The 14043-nt window shown below is 55.1% G+C and overlaps 1 protein-coding gene across 2 annotated transcripts in view; it reads left to right on the forward strand.

The window, feature by feature from the left end:
• The first annotated feature begins 1299 nt into the window (after positions 1-1299).
• adamts6 (ADAM metallopeptidase with thrombospondin type 1 motif, 6) overlaps positions 1300-14043 on the forward strand; it is a 480737-nt gene continuing 467993 nt past the window's right edge. For both annotated transcript variants that reach the window (XM_072496932.1, XM_072496933.1), the window contains exon 1: positions 1300-1428. The gene's annotated coding sequence lies outside the window, so the exon portion shown is untranslated. The remainder of the gene's footprint in view (positions 1429-14043) is intronic.

A 14043-nucleotide genomic window follows, 5' to 3' on the forward strand; every position in this document is an offset into this window, starting at 1 on the left:
TGGCACGGGTAGTGCAGACCCATCTCACACGCACCACGTTACGCATTTGTTATCTAGCCTGGTTTTTTTGTTGGTACCACACACAAGGCCTTGGAACTCAAAAATAGTGGTAATGCTGTTTGCCCGTTAACCTATTCCGAGCGACCATGTGATGGGCGCGCTGGGGAAAGAAATCTGCAGAGCTCTTCATGCTGAGTTTTAATTGTAAAACATCGAGTGTCTAAGTACCCTAACTTCCTTTTAAGTTTTTGGTTGTTTTTTTTCTAGACTGGGTTTAAATGGTTAAATAATGCACCCCCTTAACCATTACAAAATGTAGAGGTTCACTTTTACAGTACAGCTGACAATCTACTACACGATTCACACCGGTACAGGAATGAGTTTACCCCAGAAATGCTGGAGGTTATTTGAAAGTTTATGCTGGAGCTGGGATGCAAACAGTTAAACCGACTTTCAATCCATTCTAATTTCCATCAGATTTAGGAAGATCTTTGGAGCTAATAGCAATGCTGCCTCGGCTGTTGTGACTGCGTTGAGCTTTCTCCAAAGGTTTCAAACAGCGATACATCACTGTGGACTTAATATTGAAGGTAACACAAACTTAAAGGAGAAGTTTGGCAAGACGGAAATGATCCCACCTGTAATCCCATGAAGCCGAGTAACAATCTAAAAGTAAATGGCCCTGTGATCACATTAAAGTAAAATGGTTGTGCGTGTCCCAGTTGTGCAGTGTTCTAAAGGACACAGTTAGTTGCGACCAAACAGAAGCCCCGTGCAAGCTGGGCAGCTGCTCCCCTCTCACTTTGAAGTGAGTGGGGAATACTTTTGATGAAGTTTACTCTCTGCTGGACTCTCCTTCGCCAGTTTCACCCTGACTGGACCCCTCCACTGCCCCCTCCCCTTCACGTGATCCAGGAGACATGCGCACAACCCGGCCTTGGGGGGGGGGGGGAGCACATCTGCATTTTTCACTGACGTAAGTACGCTCTGCAGCTCACATCGCCAGATTGCAAGTCTAAACTTGGCTGAAGGCCGGTAGTCAGATCGGGGCTGTTTCATATACTTTCTTTTTGTATTGCCTGCCTTACTTTTCCAACTGTCCTATAGAGCTTTGTACAAGCTCAGCTGCCCTGGAGAGAGGAGTCAGTGGGGGGGGGGGGGGGGGTAAAGAAATCTATGTTGCTTGGTGGTGGCTGATGGCATCCCTGTTTCTGCCAAGTCAGTAACTTCAGTAAGCTCCCCCCTCCCCTCCCACTTCCCCCCCCCCCAACGCCCCCCCCCCCCCCTCCAAACTACAGGATTCTGTTCTGGATGAAAATAACTCTTGTGGTTTCGAGAGAGTAGAATTGATTGGTACGGATCGCCAGGGTGCACGGTCTATTGTTTGAAAGCTGCACTTAAACCCGTCCCAGAATGAAGATGAAAACGGTAAACGCTACTAGTAACATTTTCCCGACCCTTTTGTTTATTTTAGAGTGTCGGTTTACTGCTCAAGCTCACTGCAAGTTGTATTGTAAATGAGTGGGATTGGACACAACCAGTTTCAGTGAGTTAATTCTGTTTTATTGCTGAGAATGGATTGCACTAAAAGAATTGGTCATTTTTTTGAGATTAGATGTTTGAAACCCTAATTCAGCAGGTCCTCCCCTCGTGCATTCTAAAAGTAAGATAGTCCCATTTGTTTCAAGATAGTAACACGCTGTGCAGAATAGTGTTCTTTGATTTAATCTGGACCTCGTGTGATTTGTGAGGGTTTTTTTAAGGATGCATTGATCCAATTAATCGAATGTTGCGAGTGTGATTGTAAAGGAAGCAAAGTATATATATATATATGTATTTAAAAATCGAAGCAAGGCATGAACGCGAGAAGGCACAAACCTTCCAATTCTTTCATTGTTGTAGAGACGCTTGTTTTTATTTCAGCTGCCGGTGTAATGTATTTGGGCCAAATGCCAACTGTCTGGGTCACACGCGTTTTATCCAAATAGATTTAGTGCTGCTGTCTGGGAATGGGCTGCCGAATGTTACTTTATATTGACTGTACAGAGCCTATTCGATTTCCTCCCCATATAGGAAGTTTTAATTTCCCCTGATTTTTGACATTGAAATGTTGAGCAATCAGCTGCGTGCTGTGTTTTTGTAGTGTCTAGCCTTTTCGGAGCTCCTTCACTGAAACATTTGGGATTGTTCAGCAGAAATCTGACAGCTCCTGGAAACTTTACTGGGTTACGGCGCAGGAAAATTCAGCACAGGTTAGAAAGCCAAACCTGACTGGTGACGTTTGCAAAGTTTGGTTTTCTATTCAGAATCTGCCCTCATGCTGCGATTTCTACCCCGAATCTGATTATTTTGTAAAAAAAAAGATTCGTGTTCTGCATTGCATCATTTCTCTATATACATATATATAAATGTTTTTCGTTGCAGAATTGCGACGGTAGCTGGAGCCCGTATCATTTCTTTCTCCACTGAAATGGTAACCATTCAACACAAGGAGCAGCTCTGCAACTTCTATTCAGCGGGGAGCCGCAGACTTTTATATCTTTCGATTGAGCTACTGCCCCTCCCCCTTCACTTCCCTAGCAACATACACATACCACTTGTACCAGGCTAGTCCTATCGGGTTAGATGTTTATGGTGCGCGCTTATCTTAAACCTCAAACCGTGACACCCTTTTATGTTCCAGGGGGACAGGAGCCTTTGCATGCATTTGAATATAATATGACTTCTGTGTGCCGGAGATCCTTTTGTTCCCACTTAGTCGTTACAATTTACTTACTACCGTGTTGCAGATTTAGACTGACTGGGTTGTGAGGAGCGTTTGGCTAAAGTAGGAAAGCCTAGGCTGCTTCAAAATCAATTACTCAAAATGTGAATTCAGGCTCCCATTTCATCTTTCGCAAACTCACCATTTGTTTTTGCATTGTCTGAGATGAAAGCAATGTCATTCGGAGTCGCCACTCTACTTCATTTGCAGTCGAAAGCTTAGCCAGCTGTTCTGTTGCACCAAGTGTAACCTGGGCACACGCAAGTAAGTGTAACCTGGACACACGCCCCAGTCCGCCCTTCCCACCTCTCTCGCCTGCTCCCCTTTTTTCAAAGTCTTTGATTTTAAATAAAGATTGTGCAGGATCTCGGCTGGCTTTAGCGTTAGACCTGGCTTTGGTTTGGGGAGGACGAGGGCCCCCGCCTCCAGTGTGAAGTGATGCTGACTGGCGACTCCGAGTCTATCCTTACCCGGGTGCCGCTCCCCAGGGGTGTGTGACTGGAGATCTCTCTCGGGACTTTGCCGGTGTTCCTCCTCTCCCTTTGTTACAGCAGAGTTCAGTCGGCTTTGTACCGCGGGGAGGCCGCCTCATGCTGCCTCCAGTGAAGCTACTCATGGCCCTCTAGCTGTGTTGTCCGTGCTCAGGCTCTTGCTCCACCCTCCTTGGACTACCCCCCCCCCCCCCAACCACCGCCTTGTCTTCTTGTGGTTCCCTCCCCCTCCCTGCTTTAAAAAAATACTTTCCACATTTCCTTTGTTTTGCCTTAGAACATCTTGCATTTATATAGCGCCTTTCCCATCCCCGGAGGTCTCTCGTTTTACGACCAGCGGTATCCTTTTGAAGTCTAGTAACTTGGGAACGCTGCTGCCCTCTTATTGGCCTCGCTATTGTTCACACCCTGACTACCAATCACCTGTTCCCTGCTGCTTCCCCAATTCTTTGTTGTTATTTATCTCTTCCTGTTTTTGGTTTTGCAATTTCCCCATGTTCTTTCTTCAATTCCCTATGCTCTTCTGCCTTTTGTTTCTCTGTGCTTTGCTCCTCTCTTCCTTGTTCTTGCTCCTCTCTTCCCATTCCCGCCCCCATCTTCAATTGCTCTGCCTTTTAACAACTTGTATGTTAAGAGCAGCACGGTAGCATAGTGGTTAGCACTGTGGCTTCACAGCTCCAGGTTCGATTCCCTGCTGGGTCACTGTGTGGAGTCTGCACGTTCTCCCCGTGTCTGCGTGGGTTTCCTCCCGGTGGTCTGGTTTCCTCCCACAGTCCAAAGATGTGCAGGATAGGTGGAATGGCCATGATAAATTGCCCTTAGTGTCCAAAAAAAGGTTAGGAGGGGTTATTGGGTTACCGGGATAGGGTGGAAGTGAGGGCTTAAGTGGGTTGGTGCAGATTCGATGGGAGGAATGTTCTATGTAAGAGCAGCTTTAACATTGGACAATGTCCCATCGCCTCCACTTCCCATTTCTCCACAATTATTCCCATTTTCCATTCATCTCCCTCATCCGCATTTCCTCTCCTTTCCTCTCATCCTTTCCATCTCATCCCCTTTACAGCTCACCCAGTCCTTTTCCCCAACTCCTCCTTCACCCATCTATCCTTTTCCTGCTACACTTTCCAAACCTCCCCATACCTCCTCATTTCTAATCTTACCACTCTCAGTTACCCATCCATCTTCCATCTCTGTTATCTTTCAACCCCTCACTTACCCCTCCAAATCTTCTTTCCAATTTTCCACTTCATTCTTCTGTCTTCACCTCCCTTGTTGCTGCACTTCCTTTGCACTCTACTTACCTTAGCTTCTTTCTAACTCTCCCTTCCTGCTCTCCTATCCATTCAGTCTTTTCCCTCCTGCCTCTTCATCCCCTCTCCCTTAATCCACCTTTCCATCCTCTTCCATTATCTTCACCCTTCCTTCACTCTCTCTATCCCTCCACTTCTATCCTCCCCTCACCTCAACTCCTCTTCTTCCACCCTACCTCCTCCTACATGCACCCTTTCGTTCATCTCATCATCCTCCACACCCTTCATCGTCAGTTCTCAAATCTTCCATTCCATCCCTCCACTCTTTCCTCCAACCCCACCCCCTTTCCTGCAGTCACCTTCCTTTAGGCACCCTCCTGCCTCTAGCTACACCATCAGCGGCGGGAAGGTCAAAGCTCGGCCATTCCGGATTGGGAGTCACATTCCCAGTAAATTGGTTGGATGATTGGACTCCGTCCAGCAGGATGTGAGAGCGGGTTTGGTGGCTCAGCTTCTCCACATGGAGCCTCACCCCTCACGTGGAGTCTCACTCCTCACGTGGAGCCTCACTCCTCACGTGGAGTCTCACTCCTCACGTGGAGCCTGACTCCTCACGTGGAGTCTCACTCCTCACGTGGAGACACACCCCTCACGTGGAGTCTCACTCCTCACGTGGAGCCTCACTCCTCACGTGGAGTCTCACTCCTCACGTGGCGCCTGACTCCTCACGTGGAGTCTCACACCTCACGTGGCGCCTGACTCCTCACGTGGAGTCTCACTCCTCACGTGGAGACTCACCCCTCACGTGGAGTCTCACTCCTCACGTGGAGCCTCACTCCTCACGTGGAGTCTCACTCCTCACGTGGCGCCTGACTCCTCACGTGGAGTCTCACACCTCACGTGGCGCCTGACTCCTCACGTGGAGCCTCACCCCTCACGTAGAGCCTCACTCCTCAGGTGGAGTCTCACTCCTCACGTGGAGACTCCTCACATTGAGCCTCACTACTCACGTGGAGTCTCACCCCTCATGTGGAGTCTCACTCCTCACGTGGAGCCTCACCCCTCACGTGGAGCCTCACCCCTCACGTGGAGTCTCACTCACATGGAGTCTCACTCCTCACGTGGAGCCCCACTCCTCAGGTGGAGCCTCCTCACGTGGAGTCTCACTCCTCACGTGGAGCCTCACTCCTCACGTGGAGCCTCCTCACGTGAAGCCTCACTCCTCACGTGGAGTCTCACTCCCCACGCGGAGCCTCACTCCCCACGCGGAGCCTCACTCCTCACGTGGAGTCAATCCCTCACGTGGAGTCTCACTCCTCACGTGGCGTCTCACCCCTCACGTGGAGTCTCACCCCTCACGTGGAGTCTCACTCCTCACGTGGAGTCTCACACCTCACGTGGAGCCTCACCCCTCACGTGGAGCCTCACCCCTCACGTAGAGCCTCACTCCTCAGGTGGAGTCTCACTCCTCACGTGGAGACTCCTCACATTGAGCTTCACTACTCACGTGGAGTCTCACCCCTCACGTGGAGTCTCACTCCTCACGTGGAGTCTCACTCCTCACGTGGAGTCTCACTCCTCACGTGGAGACTCCTCACATTGAGCCTCATTCCTCACGTGGAGTCTCACCCCTCACGTGGAGTCTCACCCCTCACGCGGAGCCTCACCCCTCACGTGGAGTCTCACTCCTCACGTGGAGCCTCACCCCTCATGTGGAGCCTCACCCCTCACGTGGAGTCTCACCCCTCACGCGGAGCCTCACCCCTCACGTGGAATCTCACTCCTCACGTGGAGCCTCACCCCTCACGTGGAGCCTCACCCCTCACGTGGAGTCTCACTCACATGGAGTCTCACTCCTCACGTGGAGCCCCACTCCTCAGGTGGAGCCTCCTCACGTGGAGTCTCACTCCTCACGTGGAGCCTCACTCCTCACGTGGAGCCTCCTCACGTGAAGACTCACTCCTCACGTGGAGTCTCACCCCTTACGTGGAGTCGCACTCCTCACGTGGAGCCTCACTCCTCACGTGGAGTCTCACTCCTCACGTGGAGCCTGACTCCTCACGTGGAGTCTCACTCCTCACGTGGAGTCTCACCCCTCACGTGGAGTCTCACTCCTCACGTGGAGTCTCACTCCTCACGTGGAGACTCCTCACATTGAGCCTCACTCCTCACGTGGAGCCTCACTCCTCACGTGGAGTCTCACTCCTCACGTGGAGCCTGACTCCTCACGTGGAGTCTCACCCCTCACGTAGAGCCTCACCCCTCACGTGGAGTCTCACCCCTCACGTGGAGTCGCACTCCTCACGTGGAGCCTCACTCCTCACGTGGAGTCTCACTCCTCACGTGGAGCCTGACTCCTCACGTGGAGTCTCACTCCTCATGTGGAGTCTCACCCCTCACGTGGAGTCTCACTCCTCACGTGGAGTCTCACTCCTCACGTGGAGACTCCTCACATTGAGCCTCACTCCTCACGTGGAGCCTCACTCCTCACGTGGAGTCTCACTCCTCACGTGGAGCCTCACTCCTCACGTGGAGTGTCACTCCTCACGTGGAGTCTCACCCCTCACGTAGAGCCTCACCCCTCACGTAGAGCCTCACTCCTCACGTGGAGTCTCACTCCTCACGTGGAGACTCCTCACATTGAGCCTCACTCCTCACGTGGAGTCTCACCCCTCATGTGGAGTCCCACTCCTCACGTGGAGTCTCACTCCTCACGTGGAGCCTCCTCACATGGAGTCTCACTCCTCACGTGGAGCCCCACTCCTCAGGTGGAGCCTCCTCACGTGGAGTCTCACTCCTCACGTGGAGCCTCACTCCTCACGTGGAGACTCCTCACATTGAGCCTCACTACTCACGTGGAGTCTCACTCCTCACGTGGAGTCTCACTCCTCACGTGGAGACTCCTCACATTGAGCCTCACTCCTCACGTGGAGTCTCACCCCTCACGCGGAGCCTCCCCCTCACGTGGAGTCTCACTCCTCACGTGGAGTCTCACCCCTCACGTGGAGTCTCACTCCTCACGTGGAGCCTCACCCCTCACGTGGAGTCTCACCCCTCACGCGGAGCCTCACTCCTCACGTGGAGTCTCACTCCTCACGTGGAGTCTCACCCCTCACGCGGAGCCTCACCCCTCACGTGGAGTCTCACTCCTCACGTGGAGCCTCACCCCTCACGTGGAGCCTCACCCCTCACGTGGAGTCTCACTAACATGGAGTCTCACTCCTCACGTGGAGCCCCACTACTCAGGTGGAGCCTCCTCACGTGGAGTCTCACTCCTCACGTGGAGCCTCACTCCTCACGTGGAGCCTCCTCACGTGAAGACTCACTCCTCACGTGGAGTCTCACTCCCCACGCGGAGCGTCACTCCCCACGCGGAGCCTCACTCCCCACGCGGAGCCTCACTCCTCACGTGGAGTCTCACTCCTCACGTGGAGTCTCACCCCTCACGTCGAGTCTCACCCCTCACGTGGAGTCTCACCCCTCACGTGGAGCCTCACCCCTCACGTAGAGCCTCACTCCTCACGTGGAGTCTCACTCCTCACGTGGAGACTCCTCACATTGAGCCTCACTCCTCACGTGGAGTCTCACCCCTCATGTGGAGTCTCACTCCTCACGTGGAGTCTCACTCCTCACATGGCGATTCCTCACGTAGAGTCTCACTCCTCATGGAGACTCACTCCTCACGTGGAGCCTCACTCCTCACATGGTGACTCCTCACTCATGGAGACTCACATCTGATGTGGAGACTAACTCATCTAGAGTCTCACTCCTCACGTGGAGTCTCACTCCTCACGTGGAGTCTCACTCGTCGCGTGGAGTCTCACTCCTCACGTGGAGTCTCACTCCTCACGTGGAGCCTCACTCCTTACGTAGAGCCTCACTCCTCACGTGGAGCCTCACTCCTCATAGAGCCTCTTTCCTCACATGGAGCCTCACTCCTCACGTGGAGCCTCACTCCTCACATGGAGCCTCACTCCTCACATGGAGTTTCACTCCTCATAGAGCCTCTCTCCTCACGTGGAGCCTCACTCCTCACGTGGAGCCTCACTCCTCATGTGGAGCCTCACTCCTCACGTGGAGCCTCACCCCTCACGTGGAGCCTCACTCCTCACGTGGAGCCTCACCCCTCACGTGGAGCCTCACCCCTCACGTGGAGTCTCACTCACATGGAGTCTCACTCCTCACGTGGAGCCCCACTCCTCAGGTGGAGCCTCCTCACGTGGAGTCTCACTCCTCACGTGGAGCCTCACTCCTCACGTGGAGCCTCCTCACGTGAAGACTCACTCCTCACGTGGAGTCTCACCCCTCACGTGGAGTCTCACTCCTCACGTGGAGCCTCACTCCTCACGTGGAGTCTCACTCCTCACGTGGAGTCTCACCCCTCACGTGGAGTCTCACTCCTCACGTGGAGTCTCACTCCTCACGTGGAGACTCCTCACATTGAGCCTCACTCCTCACGTGGAGCCTCACTCCTCACGTGGAGTCTCACTCCTCACGTGGAGCCTGACTCCTCACGTGGAGTCTCACTCCTCACGTGGAGTCTCACCCCTCACGTAGAGCCTCACTCCTCACGTGGAGTCTCACTCCTCACGTGGAGACTCCTCACATTGAGCCTCACTCCTCACGTGGAGTCTCACCCCTCATGTGGAGTCCCACTCCTCACGTGGAGTCTCACTCCTCACGTGGAGCCTCCTCACATGGAGTCTCACTCCTCACGTGGAGTCTCACTCCTCACGTGGAGTCTCACTCCTCACGTGGAGACTCCTCACATTGAGCCTCACTCCTCACGTGGAGCCTCACTCCTCACGTGGAGTCTCACTCCTCACGTGGAGCCTGACTCCTCACGTGGAGTCTCACTCCTCACGTGGAGTCTCACCCCTCACGTGGAGTCTCACTCCTCACGTGGAGTCTCACTCCTCACGTGGAGACTCCTCACATTGAGCCTCACTCCTCACGTGGAGCCTCACTCCTCACGTGGAGTCTCACTCCTCACGTGGAGCCTGACTCCTCACGTGGAGTGTCACTCCTCACGTGGAGTCTCACCCCTCACGTAGAGCCTCACCCCTCACGTAGAGCCTCACTCCTCACGTGGAGTCTCATTCCTCACGTGGAGACTCCTCACATTGAGCCTCACTCCTCACGTGGAGTCTCACCCCTCATGTGGAGTCCCACTCCTCACGTGGAGTCTCACTCCTCACGTGGAGCCTCCTCACATGGAGTCTCACTCCTCACGTGGAGCCCCACTCCTCAGGTGGAGCCTCCTCACGTGGAGTCTCACTCCTCACGTGGAGCCTCACTCCTCACGTGGAGCCTCCTCACGTGAAGCCTCACTCCTCACGTGGAGTCTCACTCCCCACGCGGAGCCTCACTCCCCACGCGGAGCCTCACTCCTCACGTGGAGTCTCACTCCTCACGTGGAGTCAATCCCTCACGTGGAGTCTCACTCCTCACGTGGCGTCTCACCCCTCACGTGGAGTCTCACACCTCACGTGGAGTCTCACTCCTCACGTGGAGTCTCACACCTCACGTGGAGCCTCACCCCTCATGTGGAGCCTCACCCCTCACGTAGAGCCTCACTCCTCAGGTGGAGTCTCACTCCTCACGCGGAGACTCCTCACATTGAGCCTCACTACTCACGTGGAGTCTCACTCCTCACGTGGAGTCTCACTCCTCACGTGGAGACTCCTCACATTGAGCCTCACTCCTCACGTGGAGTCTCACCCCTCACGCGGAGCCTCCCCCTCACGTGGAGTCTCACTCCTCACGTGGAGTCTCACCCCTCACGTGGAGTCTCACTCCTCACGTGGAGCCTCACCCCTCACGTGGAGTCTCACCCCTCACGCGGAGCCTCACTCCTCACGTGGAGTCTCACTCCTCACGTGGAGTCTCACCCCTCACGCGGAGCCTCACCCCTCACGTGGAGTCTCACTCCTCACGTGGAGCCTCACCCCTCACGTGGAGCCTCACCCCTCACGTGGAGTCTCACTAACATGGAGTCTCACTCCTCACGTGGAGCCCCACTACTCAGGTGGAGCCTCCTCACGTGGAGTCTCACTCCTCACGTGGAGCCTCACTCCTCACGTGGAGCCTCCTCACGTGAAGACTCACTCCTCACGTGGAGTCTCACTCCCCACGCGGAGCCTCACTCCCCACGCGGAGCCTCACTCCCCACGCGGAGCCTCACTCCTCACGTGGAGTCTCACTCCTCACGTGGAGTCTCACCCCTCACGTCGAGTCTCACCCCTCACGTGGAGTCTCACCCCTCACGTGGAGCCTCACCCCTCACGTAGAGCCTCACTCCTCACGTGGAGTCTCACTCCTCACGTGGAGACTCCTCACATTGAGCCTCACTCCTCACGTGGAGTCTCACCCCTCATGTGGAGTCTCACTCCTCACGTGGAGTCTCACTCCTCACATGGCGATTCCTCACGTAGAGTCTCACTCCTCATGGAGACTCACTCCTCACGTGGAGCCTCACTCCTCACATGGTGACTCCTCACTCATGGAGACTCACATCTGATGTGGAGACTAACTCATCTAGAGTCTCACTCCTGACGTGGAGTCTCACTCCTCACGTGGAGTCTCACTCGTCACGTGGAGTCTCACTCCTCACGTGGAGTCTCACTCCTCACGTGGAGCCTCACTCCTTACGTAGAGCCTCACTCCTCACGTGGAGCCTCACTCCTCATAGAGCCTCTTTCCTCACATGGAGCCTCACTCCTCACGTGGAGCCTCACTCCTCACATGGAGTTTCACTCCTCATAGAGCCTCTCTCCTCACGTGGAGCCTCACTCCTCACGTGGAGCCTCACTCCTCATGTGGAGCCTCACTCCTCACGTGGAGCCTCACCCCTCACGTGGAGCCTCACTCCTCACGTGGAGCCTCACCCCTCACGTGGAGCCTCACCCCTCACGTGGAGTCTCACTCCTCACATGGCGATTCCTCACGTAGAGTCTCACTCCTCATGGAGACTCACTCCTCACGTGGAGCCTCACTCCTCACATGGTGACTCCTCACTCATGGAGACTCACATCTGATGTGGAGACTAACTCATCTAGAGTCTCACTCCTGACGTGGAGTCTCACTCCTCACGTGGAGTCTCACTCGTCACGTGGAGTCTCACTCCTCACGTGGAGTCTCACTCCTCACGTGGAGCCTCACTCCTTACGTAGAGCCTCACTCCTCACGTGGAGCCTCACTCCTCATAGAGCCTCTTTCCTCACATGGAGCCTCACTCCTCACGTGGAGCCTCACTCCTCACATGGAGTTTCACTCCTCATAGAGCCTCTCTCCTCACGTGGAGCCTCACTCCTCACGTGGAGCCTCACTCCTCATGTGGAGCCTCACTCCTCACGTGGAGCCTCACCCCTCACGTGGAGCCTCACTCCTCACGTGGAGCCTCACCCCTCACGTGGAGCCTCACCCCTCACGTGGAGTCTCACTCACATGGAGTCTCACTCCTCACGTGGAGCCCCACTCCTCAGGTGGAGCCTCCTCACGTGGAGTCTCACTCCTCACGTGGAGCCTCACTCCTCACGTGGAGCCTCCTCACGTGAAGACTCACTCCTCACGTGGAGTCTCACCCCTCACGTGGAGTCTCACTCCTCACGTGGAGCCTCACTCCTCACGTGGAGTCTCACTCCTCACGTGGAGTCTCACCCCTCACGTGGAGTCTCACTCCTCACGTGGAGTCTCACTCCTCACGTGGAGACTCCTCACATTGAGCCTCACTCCTCACGTGGAGCCTCACTCCTCACGTGGAGTCTCACTCCTCACGTGGAGCCTGACTCCTCACGTGGAGTCTCACTCCTCACGTGGAGTCTCACCCCTCACGTAGAGCCTCACTCCTCACGTGGAGTCTCACTCCTCACGTGGAGACTCCTCACATTGAGCCTCACTCCTCACGTGGAGTCTCACCCCTCATGTGGAGTCCCACTCCTCACGTGGAGTCTCACTCCTCACGTGGAGCCTCCTCACGTGGAGTCTCACTCCTCACGTGGAGTCTCACTCCTCACGTGGAGTCTCACTCCTCACGTGGAGACTCCTCACATTGAGCCTCACTCCTCACGTGGAGCCTCACTCCTCACGTGGAGTCTCACTCCTCACGTGGAGCCTGACTCCTCACGTGGAGTCTCACTCCTCACGTGGAGTCTCACCCCTCACGTAGAGCCTCACTCCTCACGTGGAGTCTCACTCCTCACGTGGAGACTCCTCACATTGAGCCTCACTCCTCACGTGGAGTCTCACCCCTCATGTGGAGTCCCACTCCTCACGTGGAGTCTCACTCCTCACGTGGAGCCTCCTCACATGGAGTCTCACTCCTCACGTGGAGCCCCACTCCTCAGGTGGAGCCTCCTCACGTGGAGTCTCACTCCTCACGTGGAGCCTCACTCCTCACGTGGAGCCTCCTCACGTGAAGCCTCACTCCTCACGTGGAGTCTCACTCCCCACGCGGAGCCTCACTCCCCACGCGGAGCCTCACTCCTCACGTGGAGTCTCACTCCTCACGTGGAGTCTCACCCCTCACGTGGAGTCTCACCCCTCACGTGGAGTCTCACCCCTCACGTGGAGTCTCACTCCTCACGTGGCGTCTCACCCCTCACGTGGAGTCTCACCCCTCACGTGGAGCCTCACCCCTCACGTAGAGCCTCACTCCTCACGTGGAGTCTCACTCCTCACGTGGAGACTCCTCACATTGAGCCTCACTCCTCACGTGGAGTCTCACCCCTCATGTGGAGTCTCACTCCTCACGTGGAGTCTCACTCCTCACATGCCGATTCCTCACGTAGAGTCTCACTCCTCATGGAGACTCACTCCTCACGTGGAGCCTCACTCCTCACATGGTGACTCCTCACTCATGGAGACTCACATCTGATGTGGAGACTAACTCATCTAGAGTCTCACTCCTCACGTGGAGTCTCACTCCTCACGTGGAGTCTCACTCGTCACGTGGAGTCTCACTCCTCACGTGGAGTCTCACTCCTCACGTGGAGCCTCACTCCTTACGTAGAGCCTCACTCCTCACGTGGAGCCTCACTCCTCATAGAGCCTCTTTCCTCACATGGAGCCTCATTCCTCACGTGGAGCCTCACTCCTCACATGGAGCCTCACTCCTCACATGGAGTTTCACTCCTCATAGAGCCTCTCTCCTCACGTGGAGCCTCACTCCTCACGTGGAGCCTCACTCCTCATGTGGAGCCTCACTCCTCATGTGGAGTTTCACTCCTATTCAAGCCTCTCTCCTGACGTGGACCCTCACTCCTCATATGGAGCCTCACTCCTCACGTGGAGTTTCACTCCTCATAGAGCCTCACTCCTCACGTGGAGCCTCACTCTCACATGGAGACTTACTCTATCATGAAGCTTCACTCCTCACATGGAGCCTCACTCCTCATGTAGAGCCTCACTCCTCACATGGAGACTCACTCCTCATGTAGAGCCTCACGTCTCATAGAGCCTCACTCCTGATGGAGAGTCTCACACCTCATAAGGCCTCACTCCTCACATGGAGTCTCACTCCTCACATGGAGCGTCACTC

Source organism: Scyliorhinus torazame, chromosome 3 (assembly GCF_047496885.1).
Source record: "Scyliorhinus torazame isolate Kashiwa2021f chromosome 3, sScyTor2.1, whole genome shotgun sequence".
NCBI lineage: Eukaryota > Metazoa > Chordata > Chondrichthyes > Carcharhiniformes > Scyliorhinidae > Scyliorhinus > Scyliorhinus torazame.